Source organism: Notamacropus eugenii, chromosome 2 (genome assembly GCF_028372415.1).
Source record: "Notamacropus eugenii isolate mMacEug1 chromosome 2, mMacEug1.pri_v2, whole genome shotgun sequence".
Lineage (NCBI taxonomy): Eukaryota > Metazoa > Chordata > Mammalia > Diprotodontia > Macropodidae > Notamacropus > Notamacropus eugenii.
In genome coordinates this window covers 24522627-24545895 of record NC_092873.1, presented here as the reverse complement: position 1 = coordinate 24545895, position 23269 = coordinate 24522627, and the positions used below count along the sequence as shown (strand labels likewise).

The 23269-nt window shown below is 50.1% G+C and overlaps 1 protein-coding gene across 2 annotated transcripts in view; it reads right to left on the bottom strand.

The window, feature by feature from the left end:
* Window positions 1–11567, bottom strand: part of OSBPL5 (oxysterol binding protein like 5) — a 107086-nt gene extending 95519 nt beyond the window's left edge. Inside the window, exon 1 of one of the 2 annotated variants that reach the window (XM_072639451.1) lies at window positions 11402–11567. The gene's annotated coding sequence lies outside the window, so the exon portion shown is untranslated. The remainder of the gene's footprint in view (window positions 1–11401) is intronic. The other variant, XM_072639455.1, reaches the window with a different exon arrangement.
* Window positions 11568–23269: the final 11702 nt, after the last annotated feature.

Genomic DNA, 23269 nt, shown 5'->3' with positions numbered 1-23269 from the left:
GGGCTTATTTCGGTTCTGTCATTGTGTCCTCAGCACCTACCACTGTGCCTTGTATGCAGCAGACACTTCCTAAAGGCTCCTTGGGTTGTATAGCTTCTCTGAGCCATACACAGGTGTGACTGACAATGGTCCCCAGAGGGGCCAGGGAGCTGCAGTGCTGGGATTTCAGCCCCTCAGCCCCCTATCTCTCCTCCTCACAGGGATGGGAGCAGGAAGGGCTTCCTCTCTTCCTGTCTTTCCCATCATGGAACATGCCAGCTGACCCAGGCTCATCTCAGAGAGACTGTGGCCTTGGGCTGCCCAGTGACTGAGTCTGGCTTTCTGCAAGACCAGCAGCCCTCTGCCAACCATGGCTCACCCCTGCCAGGACCAAGGGCAAGGACTCTTGTGGGCTCACCTGCTCCTGGATAGGGTGATAGTCATCCCCCAGATACCTGGAGGAGAACATTTGCTCAGGAGCCAAGTGGCATGTTCCTCCTGCATTCCAAGGTTTAAAAATAAACCCAAGAACAGACACTCCACAGCAAGCCTGCTCCTGGCTGGGCAAGCCATTCCTAGACTCATGTGCAAGGGTAGAAGATCCGTAACCAGATCTTAGGTCCAAGGACATTCTAAGATGGGGCAGGAGTCGCTGTGGAATTACATTTTAAAATAACGACAACAGAAAACAAATAGGCATATACAAGTGCCCAGTTCAGTCCCCACTTACACAGCCAGAGGCCAGCTGTCAGTGGGTGGTGCTGCCAAGGATGTCCCAGGCTCCTTAGCTCTGCCCCTTCCCCCCTCTTGTCACCTGAGGACTGGTGATCCTGACACAGAGGTCAGAAAAGACCTGGAGCCATATGTGCCAGCCAATGGGCATCTCTGTGCCCATGCCAACCCTGCCCAGCTGGGCCCTCATCCCTTTCCATCCACTATTGCTAGTGGGTCTTCCCACCTCTATTCTCTCCCCACTCCAGTCCACCCTGGGCTGCCACAGTGATCTTCCCAACTTCGGGTCTGACTAGCTCACTTCTCCCTCCTTCCATAAAGTACCCTATGATCTCCAGGATCAAATCTAAGATCCTCTGTTGACTTTTAAAGTTCTTTACAACCTGCCTCCCCCCACTTGTCCTTTTTCAATTTTCTTTCACATTTCTCCCTTCTATGTATTCTATGGAATAAGGCTTCTTGATAATTCCTTCTTATGTAATTCTCCCAACAGCATGCCTTTGTGCTGGCTGTGCCCTTTACCTGGAATGCCCTCCCTCTTCCTTCCTTCAAGTCTCAGCTAAAATCCAGCCTTCTGCAAGAAGTCCTTCCCGCCCCCCCTTCCCCCTTGCCATGCTTTCTCTTATTGATTAACCTCAATTTACTCTGAATAGATTTTTTTTGTACATAGCTGGTGCATTAGATTGTGTGCAGAGACTGTTTCCGCCTTTCTCGGTATTCCCAGTGCTTGGCAGTGCTGGCACATCAGGTGTTTAATAAAAGTTGTTGGACTGCCTGAGAATGAGCCTTGGGAGAGCCAAGGTCTCAGAGTGTGCAGTGTCTCAGGGGGTCCCCCAGGTGACCCTATACTGGACCATGAGCTCCTTCTAGGGCATGTTCCCTCACAATGGGGGCCTCTGGCCTCTGCTCCAAGGCCACAGGGATGATAAGCTCCTCACTGGAGGTGTGAGCAAGCTCTGGGGAAGTTCCTGGGATGGAGATGTCAGTGAATCTAAGATACAAACAAGTGCAACCAGTCTTGTAAACATAAGCCTGGCAGAGGACTGGCCTGGCCCCTCCCTGCTCCTCCCTATGCCCTTCTCCCTGCTTGGGAAGATTGGCTCCCGGCCTCCAGGATCAGCTATAAACACACTCCCCAGGAGGGAGGGAAAGAGGGAGGGAAGGATAGGAGGTGGGAGGGGAGTAGGGGCGGGGAGAAGCCTGTCCCTTTTTGGCTCTGGGATGCCAGGCTGGGCACTCCCACTCTCTGAGACCAGCTTCCTGACCTGAAAAATGCAGAAGAGCTTTGGAGGAGGCACCTCCCAGGGTAGAAGTCAAAAGCTGAATGAGAGAATTCCCCCTGCCTCTAAGAGGCTGGTGAAATCCACTGGACCTTCCATTTCTCCCTTTCCTTGTGCCCTAGATGGTCTGAAGCCCTTCTCCACACCTTCTTTCCCTGGTGATGTGCCAGGGGTGGGACCAGGCAGCGCTTGAAGATCCAAAGACAAAAGCCAAACAACATGCTCTTTGTAAGCAGCAGACAGCGGGTGTATACCCCAGGGCTACTTATTACCCTTGGCCCAGAAGAGCAGGGCTGTAAAGATGGCAGAAGAAGGCCCTGACTTGAGGCATTCTTGAGAGTTGCTTGACCTCTGAAGAATGACTGCTTCCATCTGTCTACCGTGCCTGCCTTACCCACCTGAGGAACTCAAGCAGAAGCCATTTGGGCCTTGACCAGATCCACAAACAATGGCTGGCCTGATTTAGGAGTTTTCAAGGGCTGGGAGCCTGGGTCAAGGGAATCAGACTTGAAGCTGTCCCTGTGACCTATAGAAGGACCTGGAAGCACTTCCAGCTGCAGGTCTCAGTACAATGTGATCCTTATCAGTCAGTCAGTTAATGAACAAAGAAAACCTGCCCAAGTGGCTCCCTGTCCAGACCCAGGGACTTCTGGAGCAGCCCATTGGCCTCCCTGTCCGTCCGTCCTTCCTTCCGTCCGTCCGTCCTTCCTTCCTTCCTTCCTTCCTTCCTTCCTTCCTTCCTTCCTTCCTTCCTTCCTTCCTTCCTTCCTTCCTTCCTTCCTTCCCAGACAAGACTGGCCCTGGTCCTGACTACAGACAGGCTCCGCCTCCATTGTCTCCCCCAAATCTGTGTGTCCACACAAGTCCATGGTTCCGCCACCATCCTTTTCCTTCTTGTATATTACAATGTAGCTGTTTGTTAATGACAGCTGGGTTCCAAGTGAGCATTCCCCCAGCCCAGGTGCATGGATGCAGCCCTCTCCTGGCCCAGCCCAGCCCAGTGGGTGACAGGATTAGGCTCCTGGGTATTTTGCTCATTCACTTCCGCCTCCACTAGCCATCCCCTCACCACGGGCAGAACATTCCCTTTAAGAGTAGATGACGAGGAAGAAGAAAATGAATCAAGGTTTGCAGAGGGCTCAGAAAAGCAGCTGTTTTCCTGCAGGAGGAGGCAGCTCCTCTCATCTTTGCTGACCTTTCTTTGCACCAACCTGAAAGTTCACCTGCCCAGAACAGGTGGGAGGATCTTAGCCTTCAGCTCTACTGACCTTTGCCATCTCATTGGGGATGGAGGAAAGTTGAGAAACAGAGTGGGATGGGAGGGGGAAAGGGAAAGTCTGGGGCTGAGTGGTATTTGTTCTGCTTGTCAACATACATATTCATGTGTGTTCAACTAGCATTTCTTAAGCACCTACTATGTACTACCCAAGAGAACCAGCCCAGTGTGCCTTGGACAGCTGCAGGAGGTCGATGGCACAAAGCCAAAAGGGTGACTTCCCACTCAGCCAAAGCAGGCTTTGGAAAGTGATTTTCTAGACATTCCAAAGAACTTGGACCTGTTCAGAAGTTTGGAGGGCAACAGGTGAAATTCAAGAGGTCTGTTATCAGAGGGAAGGGCAGGTTCACTGAAATGCAGGAAAACTGTGAGGAGAGAAGATAGCCGGGGAGAAACAAGACAAAGGAGAGAGTGGAGAGAGGAAAAGCGAGATCTGGGCTCACCTAATCTCTCGGCCCATTGAAGACATTGGGGCTTCATTCTTGGCTTCCCACATTATCATGTGGTGTCCCAGGCATGAGGCTGGGTTGGGGTAATGAAATGGTAGAGGTGGGGCCGCTATAGACATTGTCTGGTCCAATTCCCTTCATCATTATTGTATATTTTTGATGCTTTCTGGCTCTCTATCTGCTATATCCACTTCTAGACACAGTATCCCTTATCCCTGCCCCCCATACACAATTGAAACTTTCCTTGTAACAAAGAAAATCCTTGTTCAGGTGATGTATGCAGTATTCAGTGCCCCTGAACCCCCACCTCTCCAGCCCGAAGGCAGTACATTTCATTGTCTGTTTTATTGTACCCCTCACCCGGTCCAACTCCCTCATTTTCTAGAAGAGGAGGAGTAGGTTAAGCACTAAGCTTCCCTGTGCCTCAGTTATCTCACCTGTAAAATAAGGGCTTGGAAGAGCCTAGCTAGCCCCCTCCTTCAGACTCCAGTTCCCCAGGGCCCAGGGTGCCATGAAGCTTTGTGCCCTTTGGTTCCCTTGTCCCTGAAGTTCTGCTGGTGCCCGGGAGACTCAGGTGCTCCCTCAGGCCTGAGTTTGCCCCAGGTCATGTGACCCCCCCCCCCCCCCCCTTAGATTCCTGCCCAGCTGAACGAATCAATGATGTCTGTCTCGTTTCCAGCTGATAGGTATTTGCACAGGCCCCCAGTGATCAGAATCCTCATCCTCTAAGTTTATGACTTAATTGGGAAGAGAAGACACGGCCCTTCCCAGCCCTGACATCCCCTGTTTTTAGGCCCCCTGCCAGACTGACATCCTCTGTTCTAAGACCTCTCTGAGCTCCAACACTCACTGTTCTCAGGTCCAACAATCCTATGTTCTCTGTCCTAAGGGTACTCACAACTTCGACAATGACCAGGTCATGTAGCCAGACAGAGGGGAGTAAAGACTGGGGCCAGACCGTGGTGGGAGGGCTTCCAATGTGATCTTTAAGGAATTTGGATTTCCAGGCAATCTGCCCAAGGGCTGGTAACACAACCACTGGACCCAGAAGACTCTGGAGGAGAAAGTGAGGCTGGTGACTCTGCACAGTCCTCCCTCACTTAAGTCCACTTCACTTGCATGTCATGGCATCACCTCCCTGATGTTATGGGCCTCTTTGACAGTGAAGGACAAGAAACACCAGCCTTCCAAGGCTAATCTGAGGAGCATGGAGGCCAGAGCTTTTCTGGAGCTCTTCATTCCTACCAAGATGGCATCTGAGAGAAAAGCCAGAAGCCCCTCCCCCACCAGAGGCACTGGACTCCCTGCCTTGAGAGGACCAGCTCCAAGAGCCACTGACTTGCCATCTTCAGCCCAGGGCAGGGTGAGTCATGCCTTGGGCCCCATGACACACACAAGAGCCAAAGCCGCAGGGTTTGTTTAGCAATGTTAGAACAGAAAACATCTTTGGGCCTCCAGTTACACAAGGAGCTTCAGAAGTCTGACTGACCATTAGCACTGAGAACTCAGAATCTGACTGGATGTGTTCTCACACTGCAACCTGGGAGGAAAGGGCCTAGGATCAGAGCTCCAGGCTTGTGGAGGCTTTGAATTCAATTGGTAAAGGAAGGACATTTATGAAGTACCCACAGTGTGCCAGGCAAGTGCTTTACAAGTATTATTTCATTGATCCTTACCACAACTCTGGGAAGGAGGTGCTGTTAGATCCCCATTTTACAGTTGAGGAAACTGAGGCAGCAGCAGCCATAAAGTGATTTGCCCAGGGTCACACAGCTAGGTAGGAAGTGTCTGAGGCCAGATTTGAACTCAGGTCTATCTGACTCATGCCCACTAGTTGCTTAGTATCTGATACACAGTATGGTTTTAGGGCTTTCATATATGTGCCCTTAGTGAAGTCACTGAGTGTCCCTGCATGTGGTAGATGATCTGTCAGTCTGGGTCAGCATGTGACAGGGCATCCTCGAGGTGTCATGAACTGGGGTGGGAAGATCAGGAAGAGGCAGGTGATGTTCTCCCCTGGTCAGATCCCACCTGGACTGGGCTCTGTTCTGGTGCTTATGGACCCTAAGAGTGAGCTGGAGTGTCTAGAGATCACCAGGATAGGGAAGGGCCTCTAGGCGATGATGCCCCATCAGTTGGGTCTGTGGAACCTGCACAAGAGAAGACTAGAGGAGGAACACTGTGGTCACAGCATCCAAGGGTTTAACGGGTTATGGTATGGGACAGAACTCAGCCTGGTTCTGATTGGTCCCTCCAGCCAAGGTGCTCTGGGCATGACCACCTGTAGTGGGGGAGAGAGCTGTCCAGAAAGGGAACGAGATGCTGGACTTTCCCAGAGGAGGGGTGTTTTCGGGTGGGAGCTGGCAGGGCCATTTGTCACAGGTAGTGTGATAGGTGCAGAGGATGCTTTTTTAGGCATAGATTGAAGGAGATTTCTTCTAGCCCCAAGATTCAGCAAGTCTGTGAAATGACCTTCCCTTCCCCAGTGGTAAAATGAGGGGTCATGGGGCTCCTGCCAGTTCTCACTCTCTTGGGGTCCCTCTCCCACACTGGCTTCCTTTGCTGAGATGGTTTGCTCAGGTTGAAGTGAGCTGTGGAGGCTGGCACTGCATCTCACAGCCTTGAGTGCTACAGATACTTAAAAATATCTGTGAATTTTAAAAATCCAAGGGAGATATTTTTGAAGTATGCCATATTGGCAACCTCCTACTCTGTTATGTATGACCAGCCCTGATCCTGGAGGCGTCTCTTCCGGTGGGTGGGAGCAAGTGTGAGAAACTCTCCCTGGATGACTTCACTGTCCTCCTTCCTATACATTGTACATGTGAAGGAGGAGCACGGGGGAGAGGCGATGAGCCATCTGCTTCCTTCTTCTTGCCAGAGCAGACCAGGATGGCTTGGAGGAAAGATGTTCCTCTGGTTTTAAACCAGGAACCAATGCAGCAGATAAAGTGCTGGCCCTGGAGTCAGCAAGACCTGAGTTCAAATCCAGCTCTGGACATTTTACTAGCTCGGTGGCCCTGGGCTAGTCACTTCCTCTCTGGTTTTGCCTCAGTTTCCTGACGATCTAAGGGGGTCATGAGGCTCAAAGGAGAGAATGATCGTAAAGCACTTAGCTCTCTGTGCCTGATACATAGTAGACATTACAGAAATGGCAGCTATCAACATCATCGTCATTATTCATACAAGTTGTGGGACCCTGGGCAAGTCACTTAACCCTGCTTGCCTCAGTTTCCTCATCTGTAAAACGAGCTGGAGAAGGAAATGGCAAATCACTCCAGTATCTCTATGAAGAAAACCCCAAACAGGGCCATAGAGAGCCAGACACAACTGAAAATGACAGAATATCAATTTTCCCAGCTTAGCCTTAAGCTAGCCCAGGGGTGGGGATCCTGTGGCCTCAAAGCCACATGTAGCCTTCTAGGTCTTTGGGTACGGCCTTTTGACTGAATCCAAGAATAATCCTTTTATGAAGGGGATTTGTTCTGTGGAGTTTGGATTCAAAAGGGTGCCCTTGAGGACCCTGAATGTGTGGCCTCCAGGCTGAAGGTTCCCCACCCCTGGGCTGGCCCTTTGGACACTATAACTGTGAGCCGCAGCTGTGGCCAGCATGCAGGGAGTGTTTAATAAATGTTCAGTCACACTTGTTAAGCTGGTGGAGGGCCAGGCTGCTGAGGCAGAAACGGACGATTTTCCATTTCTCGGAGCCGATGTTCTTTGTGAAACATTCTATGTTGTACTTAGCTCATGTATGTGAAAGTGTCGACCGTCTATGGGGCCATGGATCATGATTCTGCTGGGAGGACCAGCTGGCAGCATGGAGCAGACAAGAGTGGGGAGTGAGGGGTGGGTGCTACCTGCCGATGGAGGGCAGAGCCAAGAGGGCTGGGGTAGGGGTGCATTCTGGGGTATTGCTGGAGAGGATGCTGTGTAAGGGGAACAGATCTGCAGCCTAGGGGAAAGCTCCAACCCCAGAGCATCCTCCACCTGCACGTTCCCATCAGAGGCCACGTCCCCCCCCCTCCCAGGGATATAAGCCAGGGTCATGTAAAGAACAGGATCTGAACCCAGCAGCCAGCCCTCCACCCCTCCACCCCTCAGCTTTCTCAGGGGAGACTTCTTCGCTAACCTCCCAGCCTCAGTGTCCCATCTATAAAATGGAGCCATAACCTCACCTACTCTGCAGGGCTCACTATCAGGCCCACATGAGAGGATTCTGAATAGAAAACTTTTGGCAAACCTCAAAGGGCTCTAGCAATGCCAGCTGGTAACATGCTCATTATTTCCATTTACCAGGGCCTCAGACTCACTGTCTGAGGGGAGGAGACCTGATAGAATCGATTCTACCATCCCCTGAAACACATGTTCTCATAAGACTTGACCTGGGGCCAAAGCATGGCTTCCCCAAAATGGGGCTGGCTGGACCCCCTCTGGGTCTTTCCTGCCTTCCTCCAGGAGAGGGGGAGCTCCCAAGGGCAGGGGCCATGGAGGTTTCTGTGCCAGGTTCCCCAGCCAGGAGAAGAGATCTGTGTCTAGGAGGGACTTCAAGAGGGTTTGTGACCTAAGGGAACCCAAGCGCCTGGAGGGAAGTTTTCCTTCCAAGTTATAAATCCTTCAGAACAGGGCATGGCCATGCACCCCAGTCTGGAGAGGAGAATGGGCATGGCTTGGTAAGTCATGTGGAAGAATGGAGTGGAAAGTCCTGGGTGCCTCTGGGATGGCCCCAGAGGATAGGAGGACAATGACTGAAGTATGCTCATCATGGTGAGAAATGTCCCTCCATTAAAAATACCTTAGGGACAAGGCAGCAAGCCCCAACTAGAGAAGCAGGCTCACTCAGTTTACCATCTGATTCCACTTTCTGGGCCTCAGTTTCCAGCTCAAGGGAAGGCTGGTCTCTGTTCTCCAAGGGCCAGGCCAGCTCCCATCTTCATGTCCCAGAACTGTCATTTTTCTGGAGGCCCTGAGTCTCCCCCAAACTCTGCTCCCACACACTCCATCTCCAAGCCTCTCCCTGCAAGCCTCTGCTGCTGGCAATGGCAGGTGACTGGCAGGTGGATTCAGGCCCCAACCTAAGTTTAGACATCACTCCAGCCTCAGTCACACCCCCTCCCTGAACATCAGCCCCCTTGTCCAGGGTGGCAGAGGTGCATTAAGAGGCATAGGGTCCCAGCCCTTGCTACCTGATCCTTTGATACTCCTTAGTCCCTCCCTGGATCACCCATGACCTCCCCCCAGACTCTTTTCTGGGTCTCATTCAAGAGGCCTTTCCTCAAGGGCCATGGGGCAGTTTTCTCCCCTAAATTATTTTGTATATTCTCTGTTTACAGATTTTCTGTTTACATCTCTGGTGCATATATTCTTTAGTCCTCGGCCACTCCTTTTCCCAGTAGAACATAAGTGCTCTGAAGGAAAGGATTCATCCCCCAGAGCCTAGGATATCTGGTATACAACAGGTGCATAAAACAGCATTTTAAGATTTGTAGAGCCCTTTCCACACATGACCTCTTTGGATCTTCACCACAGCCCTGTAAGACAAGTGTTGTGATCGTCATCCCCAATTGACAGACAGGAACACTGAGTCTCAGTTACAGTCAACAAACATCTGAGAGGGATTTGTCATCAGGTCTTTCTAACTCTCTACAGTCATGCAAGAAGAAAGCTTCCTAAAATCAGTCTGGCTCTGCTCCCTCACTAGTGGCCCGAGAGGAGCCCAGGACAGTCTTGGAAGGAGAGGCGTTCATCCGACAATGGACTTCTACCAGAAGGGGCATCAGGTCAGATGAGTATCAAAGCAGCTTAGTAAGCATCTGGGATGCCAGCATTTCAGGAGAGAAACTGATACTCAGCCTCCACAGCAGGGGGGCATTACAATGGAGGAGGAGAGAGAGAGGAGGGAATTTGGGGCCCAGACAAGCCATATTTCATTAGGAACACAAAGCTGCGCTCCCAAGGTGAGCCAGTCACGCAGGGTGCGTTCCACTGAAGCAACCCGTGTGAGGGCCAAGCCCTAAGTGGGCATCCGAGGGGAGGGGGGCAAGGGCTCTCTACCCTCTGGGTCTGGCACCAGACAGGGACAAGAGCAGGTCTTTCTTTGTTGTCTAGACCAGGGCCCTGCCCAGAGCCCACACTTAATAAATGCTTTGTCAAATTGAATTGCAAATTGTTTTGGAGATAAAGTCAGACCATATCTCCCATTCAGTTCACATAGTGCTGGCTAAACATGGAAGGTCAGGATGAACCGCCCCCAGCCCTATTTCTCTCCGATGGCGGAGGGCACACAGCAAGCAAAAGGAAACCAAACCCAAGCACCTGGCTCACCATTCTCTGGGTTAGGAGTGCACACACGGGCATGAACACACAAACACGAACACACACACTGTCTGTCCCATGCAGTCTCATGCAGACAATGGGAGCTGTAGGGGGACCAGGTTCAAGCCCCTGAGAATGACACGGGAGCCCCCCAAAGCGGCCTGAAGCTGACAACCACAGACCTGGGGGTCCCCCATCATAAATCCCGGCAGATGCTCTTCTGAAAACCCTGTCAGATTCAAGGAAATACAAGAAAGTGGGAAAGTGAGTAGGAAGGAAATAGTGCCCCCCCCCCCCCCCCCACCTCTTAGAACGACTCTCTTTCTTGTTCATGGACCAACAAAGGGTCGGGGGTTTTGCTCCTGGGAAGCTGGTACAGGGATTCCCCTGGAATTCTGTTTGTACCCAAAGGCAGCCCAGGACTCCAGAAAAGGAGCTGGGGGCGACCTCTTGGGTCATTCAGCCAGTGGCCTCCTCAGTTGGGGCAGGGTTCTCACAGGTTTTTAGGGGCTCAGTCTCTGCAACTCTTCTTTAGGACAGACTGGGGCAGGGGTGGCAGGACAGACATTCTTCAGGGTCACACGGAGCAGGCGCTGGGGAGGGCACAGAGGGGCAAGGCTAGCCCTCTTCCCAGAGCCCCTTCCCGTAAGGGGCCCAGCCTTGGGGGTGCCACCGCAAGGATGACAGACCTGCACTTTTCCCTTTCTCAGCGCACGGTAGCTGGCCCCGGCCCTTCCTCCGCCTTGTCTTTCTCCAAGTCAGGTGGGCCCGGCTCCTTCCCTCCCAAGAGCCCCCGAAACCTGGGAGGGGGGCACCGCTGGATTTGGATTTTAAAGGGAGAGAGAGAAGACCTGCAGGGACCAAGTTGAACAGATGCATCGGGCTACGGAGACGAACGTGCCAAGGCCAGACAAGCGCCGCGGGTCACCCACCCACTCCCGTCATAGGCAGTCACGGCTGTCCGCCCCATGGGCGCTGCAAGGGCTAAACCAAAGCAGACCCCCATGTCCCGCGGGGCAGGCTCCGCAGAACGCAGACTAAGTGGGTGTGTGTTGTGGGGGTGAGGATCCCCCGGCGCGAGGTCTACAGTTCCCTTCTCGGACCCGGGCTCCGGGTGTGAGGCTGCCCCGCCCCGCTTCCTCCAGCTCCGCGGGGTGGGGTGTGTGTGTGCGTGTGTGTGCGTGTGTGCGTGTGTGTGTGTATGTGTCCTCGGGAGCCCAGTCCAAACCCCCCTCTCTCTCCTCGATTGGCGGCGGTGACGGGTCCGGCGGGGGTCCCTGGCCTGGCCGGCCCGTATCTACTCCTCTCCCGCCCCCCACCCTCCCAGCGAAAAAGCCCCCCGTCCCTCGCCCTAGTAGCCGCAGCCTCCTTACCCCTGCAGCAGAGCCGGGCCCGGGGACCAGGGGCCAGGGTCCGGACGATAGGGGGCCGTGCGGGCTGGGGCCGGGGCTGGGACCCGAGCTGGGGCTGGGGCCAACCCAAGGCTGCCCAGCTGGCTGTCGGAGAGCGACTGCTGCAGGAAATACCAGAAGACTTATCCAACCACGTTAGCGACAGGGAGGAGGGGTAGGCGGGGGAGGGGGAGGGACGGCGCGGCGCGGGGCGGGACGTGGGGGGGGGGGGGGGCTGGAGAGGCGCCGCCAAAACCTGGCCTGGATCTTCCAACTCGGAGCGGACAGGTTTGTGTGACCCAGTTTCCAGTACAAGGAGGAGAGGCATAGGCGGGGCTGGCCCAGGGGTGGGGGTGGAGCACACTGACGCCACAGCAGGCTGGGGAGGCGGGGCGGAAGGAGGGTCCGTCCCCTGCTCTGCCCTGCCCCCTAAGTCTGCTGTTTCTCCTCTTTTTACCTCCTTCCCTCTCTGTCAGTCTCTGTCTCTGCACTCTCGCTTTAGACTCTTCAAGTTAGTTGGAAGAACATTTGCTCAAATCCCTTTACCGGAACTAGCACCCAACTTCCCTTGACTCAGGTCTCGGCGCTTTTGTGTCCCTAGCTCTTCAGTGAGGGGGAGCCGGTGGCCTCCCAGGGCAGCCTGGCCACTTGGGACGGCTCTCCTCGAGAGCACAGTTTCTCCACATCCAGCCCAATTCCATCCCCATCCATAGCAAACTCCCTGGGAGCAGGACCTGCCGCAGGTGCTTCCAGCACCTAGGACAGCGCCTAACACGTAGTGGGCGCTTAATACTCTGACCAGAGAGCTTTGCTCGAACCGGATCACGCCGCAGACTCCCTTTGATCCTCGAGTCCACTTGGTGTCCCAAATCTTTCTCAGATGCCTGTGGTCTGGTCATGTCTTTCATCTTGTATTTGGGAAGTTGGCGGTTATTTTTTCAATCTGAGTTCAAGATTTTCTATTTATGCCTATTCCATTTCATTTTCTCAGGTTTGTCCCAAATGTTCTAGTCTGTCAAGATTCCTGGCAGTGTCATTCTTCATGGTACCCACCTCTTCCCCCTTGTGTTGTCTGTACATGTGATGAGTAGGACCTCTCTGCCTTAGTCCTGAACTCCTGACGTTTCCCATCCTCCTCCATTCAGCTTGCACCGGCCTCTGGATTCCTTTCTAGTCTAATGAAAACATCGATTTTGTTACTGACTCAGTGGTCTCCACTGCGCTACCTCATCCTTGGTCCTTGATTTCCCTGGTGAAGTTTACTATTATACAGCCTGCTGCTTTTTTTTTAAACCCCCACTTTTTTATTTAAATAAGTGGTTCCTTCCAGAAGTGAATATATTTTCTCCCTCCTTTGTCCCTTTCAGTTCAAAACTCTTGACAGTGTAGGCTTATCTCCTCTTTACGCGTCCTAGTTAGGACCTCGTTCGTGCTTTCCATCCCTGGTTCTCAGACACCACCTTAACAACCTCATTTCCATTTTCCTTCCCATTTACAAGGGCTGGAGAAACTCAAATGGCAAAGGAACAAGACAGGTTCCACAAATCCTAACTTTATTCAAGGAGCCTTTAGCCCAAACTTGTGCTGAGGAATCCTCCAGCTTCCCCCCAAGAAAAATCTTGTTTTCTTAGAGACTCTCTGGACTTCCCCCAGCACTGAGCCCACCTATTCCTGACCCCCAACTTGGATTTATATTTATATATATGCCGCTGTACACATGTACATGCTACATACGTATATATGTCTTCCGGATGTCCTTTTCTCCATAGCCCTTCCATTTGTGTCTTTCTCTTCTACTGAGGGAGAGAGAGTTCTGTGCTGTCTCCCCAACTTCTTTATGCATGGATGTGTGTAGGTTGACAGCTCATTTCTCAGCCATCCACTAAGATCAGCTCAGCTGCTGATGCTCCCTGCCCTTCCAGGCACAAGAGCAAACTTGCCTTGTTCCCAGTTGCTGTTTGCTAAGGGTCCTGTCTCATCATCACTCCAGAAAAATGAGCCCATCTCCTACTGGGACTGCAGCAGTCAGGCCAACCCTGCTCCCTGCCTTGTTTCCATCCTTGAAGATAAGAGATGCCTCAGTTGGATCCCAGGCACCCCTGGCACTGCTCCTACTGGACAGCAGCCTAATCTGCTGCCAAGCGTTCCCTACCAGAGGACCCCGACATGGTCAAACAGCTCCAGTCAATCAATTGGGGTGTTAGTGGATGGGACTAGGTCATTCCATGAAGTACCTCCCCCAGTCCCCATGCAGTGAAGCCAAGACATCATCACAAAACTTGTCCAGAAGCAGTATTTTTTAAAAAGAATCCCTGAATCTTAGAGTCCAAAGGAACCTCAGAGGTCATTGAGTCAAACCCTACCTGAACAGGTGTTCCCTCTTCAGCACCCCTGACAAGTGGTTTGCTAGTTAGTATCTCTGCTTGGAGATCTCCAAGGGATGAACCCCTCCCATTCTGGACATAGGATGGGTTAGGGTTCTAACCTCACATAGGATGGCTCCAGGAAATAGATGTTTGAATTGCTACCTTTTGAAGGCACACCCCATGGTACAGGTAACCCTGGGAAGTAGGCAAAGAAGGCAGGATCAGCGTTGCTTATTCATCAGATGGGGAACCAGCATCAGCCTGCCCAGTGCCCCAGAATTAGGGTCAGCGCTAAGACAAGCCTTTGACCTCTTCTTTCAGGGTGATTCCCCACTCCACCCTCATCCAGCTCTCACTTTTCCTTTCTAAAGGAGTCTCTTTACTGAGATGTTTACTCTCTCTTCACAGAAGGCTGTGTGCACAAGGGCAGAGAAAGGAAAGCTGACTGCTCTGTGGAGAGGAGCCACCCTCTACCTGAATGATCATTGGCCTGCCAGTCTGAGGGCCTGGATCATGGAGCTGCAAGACCCCCCCCCCCCCATCCCCCATTGTCTGAGCCTTAGCTTCCTTATCTGTGTTGATACTGATCTATAGAATGGGCTGGACTGGATGACCTCCCAGGGCCTTCCCTCCCTCACAACACTCTCTAGTTCAATTGTCACCTTTCGACGCCTTCTGATGCAGAACTGGTCAGACAAAATGCTCAGCGCCATAGCTGGGATCAGGCTGCTGTTCCACCAAGTAGGCAGGCAACACTGGGCTGTGGGCGCAGGGCTCCCCAGCAACTCTGAATCTCAGCCCAAGCTTGCTGGATCATTTTGTGTTACAGGAAAAAAAAGGCTCATTAATTGCAGGGTTGCTGGGACAACTGTGGGGAACTGAGGGAGACAAACAAGGCTGAGTATTCCCCAAAGCCCTAGGCCTCCTGGGGCAAAGAAAGAGAGAAACATTTCCAAAGAAAGAAAGGGGAAGGGTGGGGAATGCTGGGCCCCATCTCTTCTAGGGAAATGCAGCTTAGAGCCAGAGGAGAGGGTGGGAGAACTCCTGGTAAAACTCTCACTGCAGTTTGCCAGACTTGCTGAATGCCAGGTGTTTCCAAGGGAGGCCCATCAGGCATAAAGACTGTATGCCTTAACATGGCTGGGGCCCCAACAAGCATTGATGAGGAAAAGAGGGCTCAGAACCTGGACTAGAAGCCTGCTCTCCTGCCTAACTGGGATGACTTGGCAAGTGTGGTCCCTTCTCTGAGACTGAGGGTTGTTCTCTGAAAGGATGTGATTGAATTGGATGTAGTAGCTCTGTGTTGCAACAACCCCAAATTTCATGTGCTCAACTCAATACAATTCAGCAAATTATTAAGTGTTTATCATGTGCCAGGCTCAGAGGAGATACAGAAACCATAAAACAAAACAGGGCTACGCTGCCCTCCAGATGCTTATGGGAAAAGAAAGAAAACCATACACACACAGGAAAGGAAATAGAAACCCATAGGAAGCAAATATGGTCTATTTACAAACCAAATGCAAAATGCAAAGTCATTTTGGAGGAGAACGGGAACAGCTGAGCAAGTCAAGCTTCTGTGCTGGGGACTGGGGAGGCTGAGTCTGGAGAAGGAAGGCTGGCAGTGGACATTAGGCCAAAGGAAGGGTTGGCCTGGTTCTCCTTGGTACAGGAGGGGAGAACCAGGAACAGGGCAGATCCCTGGTGGGGAGAGGCCGAGAGGAGCAGATTTTTTTTCTTTCTCTCAGGAAAAACTTCCTATTGATTGGAGCTGCCTAAAGTGGAATGGGCAGCCTCGGATCATGGACCTAGAATGGATGAAGAGGATGATGAACATGAGGGCAGGGAACTGTGGTTGCACCGGAGACAGAATTCAAACCCCAGGCCCTCAGACTGCAGGTCAATGCTGCTTCCAGCACATCCCACTGGCGCTTGATCTAAAGGTGACAACCCTTTGGGATGTACATGCTCACACTTCTCATTTCCTCTGCCCTGGTAGGGTCAGCCTGGGTAAGGTCAGAGGTTACAAGGAGGAATTCTTTGTTTAGGATTTTGCTGAGGTCTCAGTGACCAGGATTAACAACAAGAATAATTTTTATATAGCACTTTATTATGTCCCAGGAACTTTGAGAAGTACTTAACAATTATGTCATTTGATCCTTACAACAACCCTGGGAGGGAGGTGCTCTTATCATTCCCATTTTACAGATGAGGAATTGATGCAAATAGAGGCTAAGTGACTTGCCTAGGGTCACACAGCTAGGAAGTATCTGAGGCCAGATTTGAACTCAGGTCTTCCTGACTACAGGTCCACCGAGCCACCTAGTTGACTCCTTTGCCACACTAGCACCTCTGGGGAGGAAGTGGGGGCAGAGGGGGAGTGGTTTCTGGGATGGGGGTGGGAGGGTATGATAACTGATGGGCTTCACCAAAGGTTCTTTCAGGGCCCTGGCTCATAGGCCTCAGTGGACCTCTGTGACCCTCCCCCCCCCCCCCCCCCCCCCCGATAGATCTTTCTGTTCCTTTTATAAAGGCTAGGGTTGAGTTACAATACTTGGCTCCAATCCATCATCCTGCAGATCTCAGTCATCCTCAGGAAGGTGTGACCAGATTGACAAGCACCTGCAGAAAAGCCTCATCATTAACTTCTAACAAATCCACCCCTGCTCCCATTCCAGACACCTGCTCTATTGCTAGTCATGGCTCATGTGAATGTGAGGCTGTGGGCTTTGCCAGGCTCTTCCCAGGCTTTCTTCCAGCACCCTGGGGAGGTCAGAGCTATTGCTTAACACTCTGATCTTTGTCTATCCAGCACAGCCTGAAGAAATGCTGGCAAAATGGAATTGAATTTTACAGATGGGGAAACTAAGGCAAAGATGTTCAGTGACTTGGACCACGTCCCCCAGGCAGTGAGTCAAGAAGAGCTGAGATGTCCCCAGTGATTTAGTTGTCTTCTCCTGCTATCAGCATAGAAGACAGAGAGAGGTGGACTAGCACAGGTCATAATATAATTACTCAGATTGGTGACTCATTGAATGGCTGGACCTGGAGTTGTCAGTGGCAGGAGGCAGAACCATCATGGTTAGAGGATCAGCTTGGCCCTGGGCCAGTTCCTCTTTTATTCTTGATTTCTGTAAATCCACAAAAGGTTTCATCAAACTGGCAGATGATACAATCCTGAGAGGGAGAGTTAAAGCCTTGGATCACAGAATCAGTCTCCTGAAAGATCTTGACAGCATAGAATTGTGGCCCTGATTCCTAGGATGAAATTGAATGGAGACCAATGTACAGTTCTCCAAACGTAGGGAAAAACATTGATGGGCTGAATCAATTCCAGGGCTGGGCAGTGATAAGAAGGTTGGACACCAAGTCATCTGAGCAAAGGCAGCTGCATCTAGGGATACTTGCTCTGGAGAGGAGAAGACTTGAACTGGGGGGATGCAGTCGATGTCACGAAAACATGTAATGGAAAGGGCTAGATGTAACTGCCACCTTTGTTACCTCCTATCAGTGGGACCTTGGGAAAATCACTTCACTTAGGTGAATCTCAGCTTCCTCTTCTGTGAAATCACTAGACTTGGTGATCTCTAACATCCTTTCCAACTCAAAACCTGAAGAGTGTATGAAGAGGTATTTGAGGGTCAAATAGCAGATGGATTAGCTTTGTTCTGCTTGGCCTCAGAGAAGGGAATTAGAAACAGTGAGTGAAAATCTTGGAGAAGCAGATTATTTCTTAATGTCAGGAAAACCTCCTAATATTGGAACTGTCCCAGAGTGGAATAGGCTGCCCCCTCCCTGGCCATCTTCAAGAGGAGGCTGGATGACCAATTGTGGTAGAGAAGAGTCTTGATCAAGTATGGGTTTGGGCCAGATGCCTCTGGGCTCAATTCCAACCCCCATCTTTGGAGATCCTCTGTTCCCTCTTTGGAGAGGATTCTTTTAGCATAAGACCCAGTCATTTCTCTTTATAGGAAAGTCCACCCACACATTGCTCCTTTTTAAAAGGTGAGCAAGAAGGGGAACTTGAAAAGGAGGGAGGGATGACCTCTCTAAGTCATGACTCCTTCCCCATAGTTCACTGTCTTGTGCTCTGAAATACTTAATCCTTGGAAGGAGGAAGAAAAGGAAGGAGAGGAGGAAGGAAGAGAAATATGGAGAGGAAGTGAGTGGGACCTTTTGGGAATGATCTTGAGACCTCTATGATGGGTCACTTTGCCCCTTGGCATCAGCTAGGGGAATTTGTGACTGATTCAGCCACATCAGGTTTGCGTTCCTCCAAGTATTTCACTGGAACATCTCATCCCATCTTGATATGGCCACATTACCAGTGCCTCCACGTTGCCACTTTCATCGAGGGAAAATGCACTTTGCTAGGCCATACTTAAAAAAAAATTGGGTTCTGAAAGTGGCTGGTGGAGGGGATAGTGGAAAGGCCCATCACTATCATTTTGTCTGGCTTTACATTTTACTCTTTTATTTCTGTTTTCTTTTCAAATAAATGGACATTATCATAGAAGGCATGGACACCACAACTGGATCAATTACTCAGAAGTATAAACTAAGTCCTTAAGGAATTTGGAAGGATCATCATTCTTTGACCATGGGATGAACACACATAGCTCCACATATGAAACATGTGACTAGTTGAGTTCTAGTTTAGATAGTTGTAATCAAGCCCCAGTGAAGGAATGTCTCAACTCCCTACTATGTCACTGGAGATGTGGTACCAGCAGGATACTACTCTTCTAACCAGAAGTAACACCACCCAAAGAAGGGTAGCTTTAGGGAGCATGAGCTATCGTAGCAGAGTGATATGTGGGCTAGGAACTCTTTAAAAGCACTAACCCTCCCAACCCAACACCTAATAAAAGCTTCATGAGGACTTTATGAAAGGAGACTAGGACTTTTGGTAGCTGAAAGTGGGGATTGTTCTTTTATCACATATGTTCTCTGTAAGGATGCCTCACAAACTTTGTATTTTAAGTTTTTGACCATTCTTCTGTTGGATGCTATGTGTATTTGTAGACAAGTATGCCCCCCAAATTTTAGGGGAATGTTTTTTGTAACCACTGTTCTTGCTAAGCTATTTTCATAAATGTCTTTGCTAAAAAGCTTGTTGTTAAGAGGAAGCACACCAATGGGGGCTCATGAACAAGTACTAGAAACTCATCCCTCAAGGTTATTATTGTTGCTAAGTGGCACAGTGAATAGAACAGCAGACTTCATCTTCTTGAGTTCACATCTGGCCTTGGACACTTACTAGCTGTGTGACCCTGGGCAAGTCATTTCACTCTGTTTGCCTTAGTACCTCATCTGTTAAAAAAAAAAAGAGCTGGAGAAGGAAATGGCAAAGTATTCCAGTATCTTTGCCAAGGAAACCCCAAGTGGAGTCTTGAAAACTCAGATCCAACTGGACAGCAACAATAATTTATTAGGTTGTTGTTTTTATTAGGTGTTGGGTTGGGAGGGTTAGCGCTTTTAAAGAGTTCCTAGCCCACATATCACTCTGCTACGATAGCTCATGCTCCCTAAAGCTACCCTTCTTTGGGTGGTGTTACTTCTGGTTAGAAGAGTAGTATCCTGCTGGTACCACATCTCCAGTTAAGGTTATTACTAGAGTCCTAAGAGTAATCTTCAGTTGTTCAAGGGGAACCTGGACTTTCAGTGTAAGCTCCAGAAGGGATACTACCTTAGTAACTTCTACACAGAAAAAGGTATGAGATTTCCTTAACATGCATACTCTTCCCCATTCACTGTACATATGGCAGCTCCTCTAAAACTCTGGAGATGGTATCTGAGGGTGGTTATCCAGGGCATCCAGCCTTCATGAGAAGCGCCAAACTTCACTAGGCTGCTTTTTGGATGATACCCAAAGGGTGTCACTGGCTTGTTGAGCACAAAGTCAGATTACTGCCCAATCCTGACTGCTCTTCTCTTTTCTTACCGAGTGGTGCTCATTATTGAACTCATTCTCCAGTTGTCTCCTGACCAGGGCAGGGGACAATAAAGCTGTCATAGCCTTAGTCCTGGGATGTTCTGCCATTCTGAATGGCATTAGCTTTCTTGGCTTCAGTATCGAATGGCTGACTCATCTGGAGCTTTTATTTTTGGACTAGCCCTGTGACATCATGGGTATTGGGAAATCCCAGTGAAGAAACTCCCTTTACCAATGCAGTTTAGCTCCTGTTTTACAACTAAGAGTCCTAGAGAATGGAAGCCCACTGAAACTTCGCCAAATCTCTCTCATTTTGTACTTGGGAAGTAGATTTCTTGACCAACATGGAATTAAGCTGGAAGAGAGCAGGATGGACTGCTTCTGAGAAATTGTACAATTTACTACCTGCTGCCAAAGCCTACCTTTTTAGCATCATGATTTTTCTGGAGATCACTGTATGGCTGCTGATCTTAGAAGAACCATAGCTGTGGGTGAATCAAAGATGAGCCAATTACCCTTCCCTCTCAGCATCTATTAGGGCAGCATATTAATAAGGATGATTAATGCTGGAGAACAGTGCAAAACATTGCAGAGGACATGCATGGTCAGAAAAAGGGAAGTGCTGATCCTGGTAGGAGCAGGTTAAGTGACTGGGGGTGGGGTGGGGTGAAGATGGGAGATCACACTGGATTCCATCAAAAGACCCAGCAGAAGGCCTGGTACTTGTGTCTGGATCCTGTATGCAGGACTTTTGAGAAGACATGGGCCAAGAATAGAAGGAGAAGGCATGGGTAAGGCATGATGGGCACCAGTGGAGGAAACAGGCATCCAATAAGCACATGTTTGGCAATGAATAGATAAACAGATATTATTAAAGTGCCTACTTTGTTCTAGGCACTAGGGATATAGAGATAAAAGCCCAAATAGGCCCTCAACCAGTTTACATTCTAATGGGGAAGACAAGTGAATATACTAATGTCTACCTATCTGTCTCTCTGTCTGTCTGTCTAATATTTGAGGTGAATAAATGTAAGTGTACACCAAGTAGTTAGGGAGAAAGAAAAAAAGGAAGAAAACATATTTATTAAGAACCTACTGTGTGCCAGGTACTGTGTTAAGCCCTTTACAAATGTCTCGTTTGATTCTCATAACATGCCTGAGAGGTAGGTGCTATTACCCCCATTTTACATCCAAGGAGACTGAGGTAGACAGGAGAAGGGACTTGCTCAGCTAGCAAATGCCTGAGGGCAGATTTGAACTGTGTTTCTAACTCTGGGTCCAGGATTCTGTGCCCTATGGTGGCTCCTTCTGCCACTGTCTAGGCAGCAGGAGCACTTGTGGGGGTCAGGTGAAATTTAAGCAGCATCTTAAGGGAGGAAGACCTGCAAAACAAAAGGTGCATTCATTCCAGGTGTGGGGAGCGATGGCCAGGATGGGTGAGAGGAAGAGAGAGAAGGCTGGTTTGGCTGGATTCCAGTGTGGAGGAGGAAGGAGGCATGGCCAGTGAGGCTGGAGACAAAGGTGGGACCAGATTGTGGGGACTCTAAAAGCTGGACAGAGAAGTTTATATTTGATCTTAGGGGTAAAAGGAGTCCTTAAATAGATTGAGAAGTGGAAGGACATAGTCAGTTGGGCACTTTGGAAAATCACTGGCTACTGCCATTTGCAGTGTGTAGGATAAGGTTGAATGGGGAGAGTGGAGGCAAGGAGGCCAATAAGGAGGCTGTTGCAATAATCTGGGTGAGAGGAGATTATTATTGATAAATTATGATTATTGTTAGGAGATGAGGGCCAGGACCCAAAAGGAAGCCATACAGTAGAGAACAGAAGTTAGATTGGAGAGATACTATGGAGGTAGAAATGGGAGGAGCTGAGGATGGTGGTGAGCTTCAAGTCTTTAGGTTCAAAGTTTGAAGTGGGGAGGGGAGTGAAGGAGTGGGAGAAGAAAATTCGTTCAGTTTTGGACATGCTGAGTTTGAGATGTCTCAAAGATGTTCAATAGGCAGTTGCTGATGCTAGTAGCACACAGTAGGTACTTTATTAAACACCTTTTGATTAAAATGACAGACTCATTTCAAGGAAGTCCTACATTATATGAAGCTGTGTTGTTGTTCAGTTGTTTCAGTTATGTATAACTTTCTGTGACCCTATTTAGGATACCTTGGGTAAAAGGCCATGGTCAGTTTTGTGATTTCAACTATTTTGTCAAACTGTGGCCTGTTGTCCTGGCCAACACCCCATTCTCTTCCTCTGCCTTCTTCCCTCACTCACTGCATCCCTTACTACTTTCTGATCTCCCAAAGTGCAGGAAGGTGAGCAAAGGAGGGGGAGAGGAGTGAGGTTGCCTGGGCAAGTGCTCTAGGCCCTCTCCCTATGTCCTCTGTGAAGGTCAGCTCTGGGAAAGAGCAGGCACTTGATGGGATCCCTCCTAGGTCTTGACTGTTTGGCAGCTGGCCTCACTCCGTCTCCTGAGGGAGTGAATCATCATTTCAGGTGTGTAAACAGCTGAGCTGAAGAGCCAGAGAAAAGACTGCTGTTATTCTGCCTTCTGCCCCAGGGAAACCTCTTAATTCTGAATTCTCTGAAAGCCTGGACCTTCCCCGGGAAGCCCCAGAGGCCCTGAGGAGCCCTAGCTAATATATACAAATAAGAGCTTCTCTCGTCCTGCAAAGATGGTGGCTTGGACTGGATTGAAGCCCTACATATGGGGTCTAAAGGAAGGTCTAGAGCCTACTGTGTTTCAGTTGGAGCCCATGAGACTTACCAGTGAGGAAGGGAGGATGACATTTTTTAATGTGTGACTCACAGTGAGGCTAGGGGAGAGACTGGGGTGGGGGGAGGTGTGAGCAGAGGGGTGGCAAAGTTCAGACAGTCTTCTACACTGCTGGGCCTAACCTCCCTTTGGCTCCACCCCTCCCTGCAGCTAATAGAACATCCTTTGCATTTCAACAAGTTCTGACCCATGACTTGTGATCAGGCAGGGCTCTGGGAGGGCAGGGGGAGATTCAGAAAGAAGCCCCCATTCAGAGGGAAGACAAGTGGAATGCAGAAATAGCTCTAAAGTAGAGAATACAGGAATGTGGAAGAAAGTGCTGGAGACTGGCCCTGTGATTCTAGCTGGGCAGCTTCCTACCCAATGGCCCTGAGCAGTTCTCCTCTCCCATCCTGGGCCTCACAGCCTTCATCTGCATCAGATGGTTTGACTCAACACTCCCCAAAGGCTTTTCTGGACCTAAATGCAGTGTTCTGACTGTAAGCATCATCGCTGAAGTGGGGATATAGAGTAACAAAAATGATCAGATGTAAATCACCACAATAAAACAAACCATCTTCTCTACCCCTCCCACCCATCCTCCAAACTTTCTTTTTTTCCATTGGCACCAATACCCTCCTAATCACCAAGGTCAAAGCCTCTGACTGGTCCATGATTCCTCTCCTCCAATCCCCATATCAACTGCCAAGTCTTCTCATTTCTGCCACTACACTATCTCTTCTATCTACCATCTATCTATCTACCTATGTAGATAGATATATCTATGTACCTCTCTA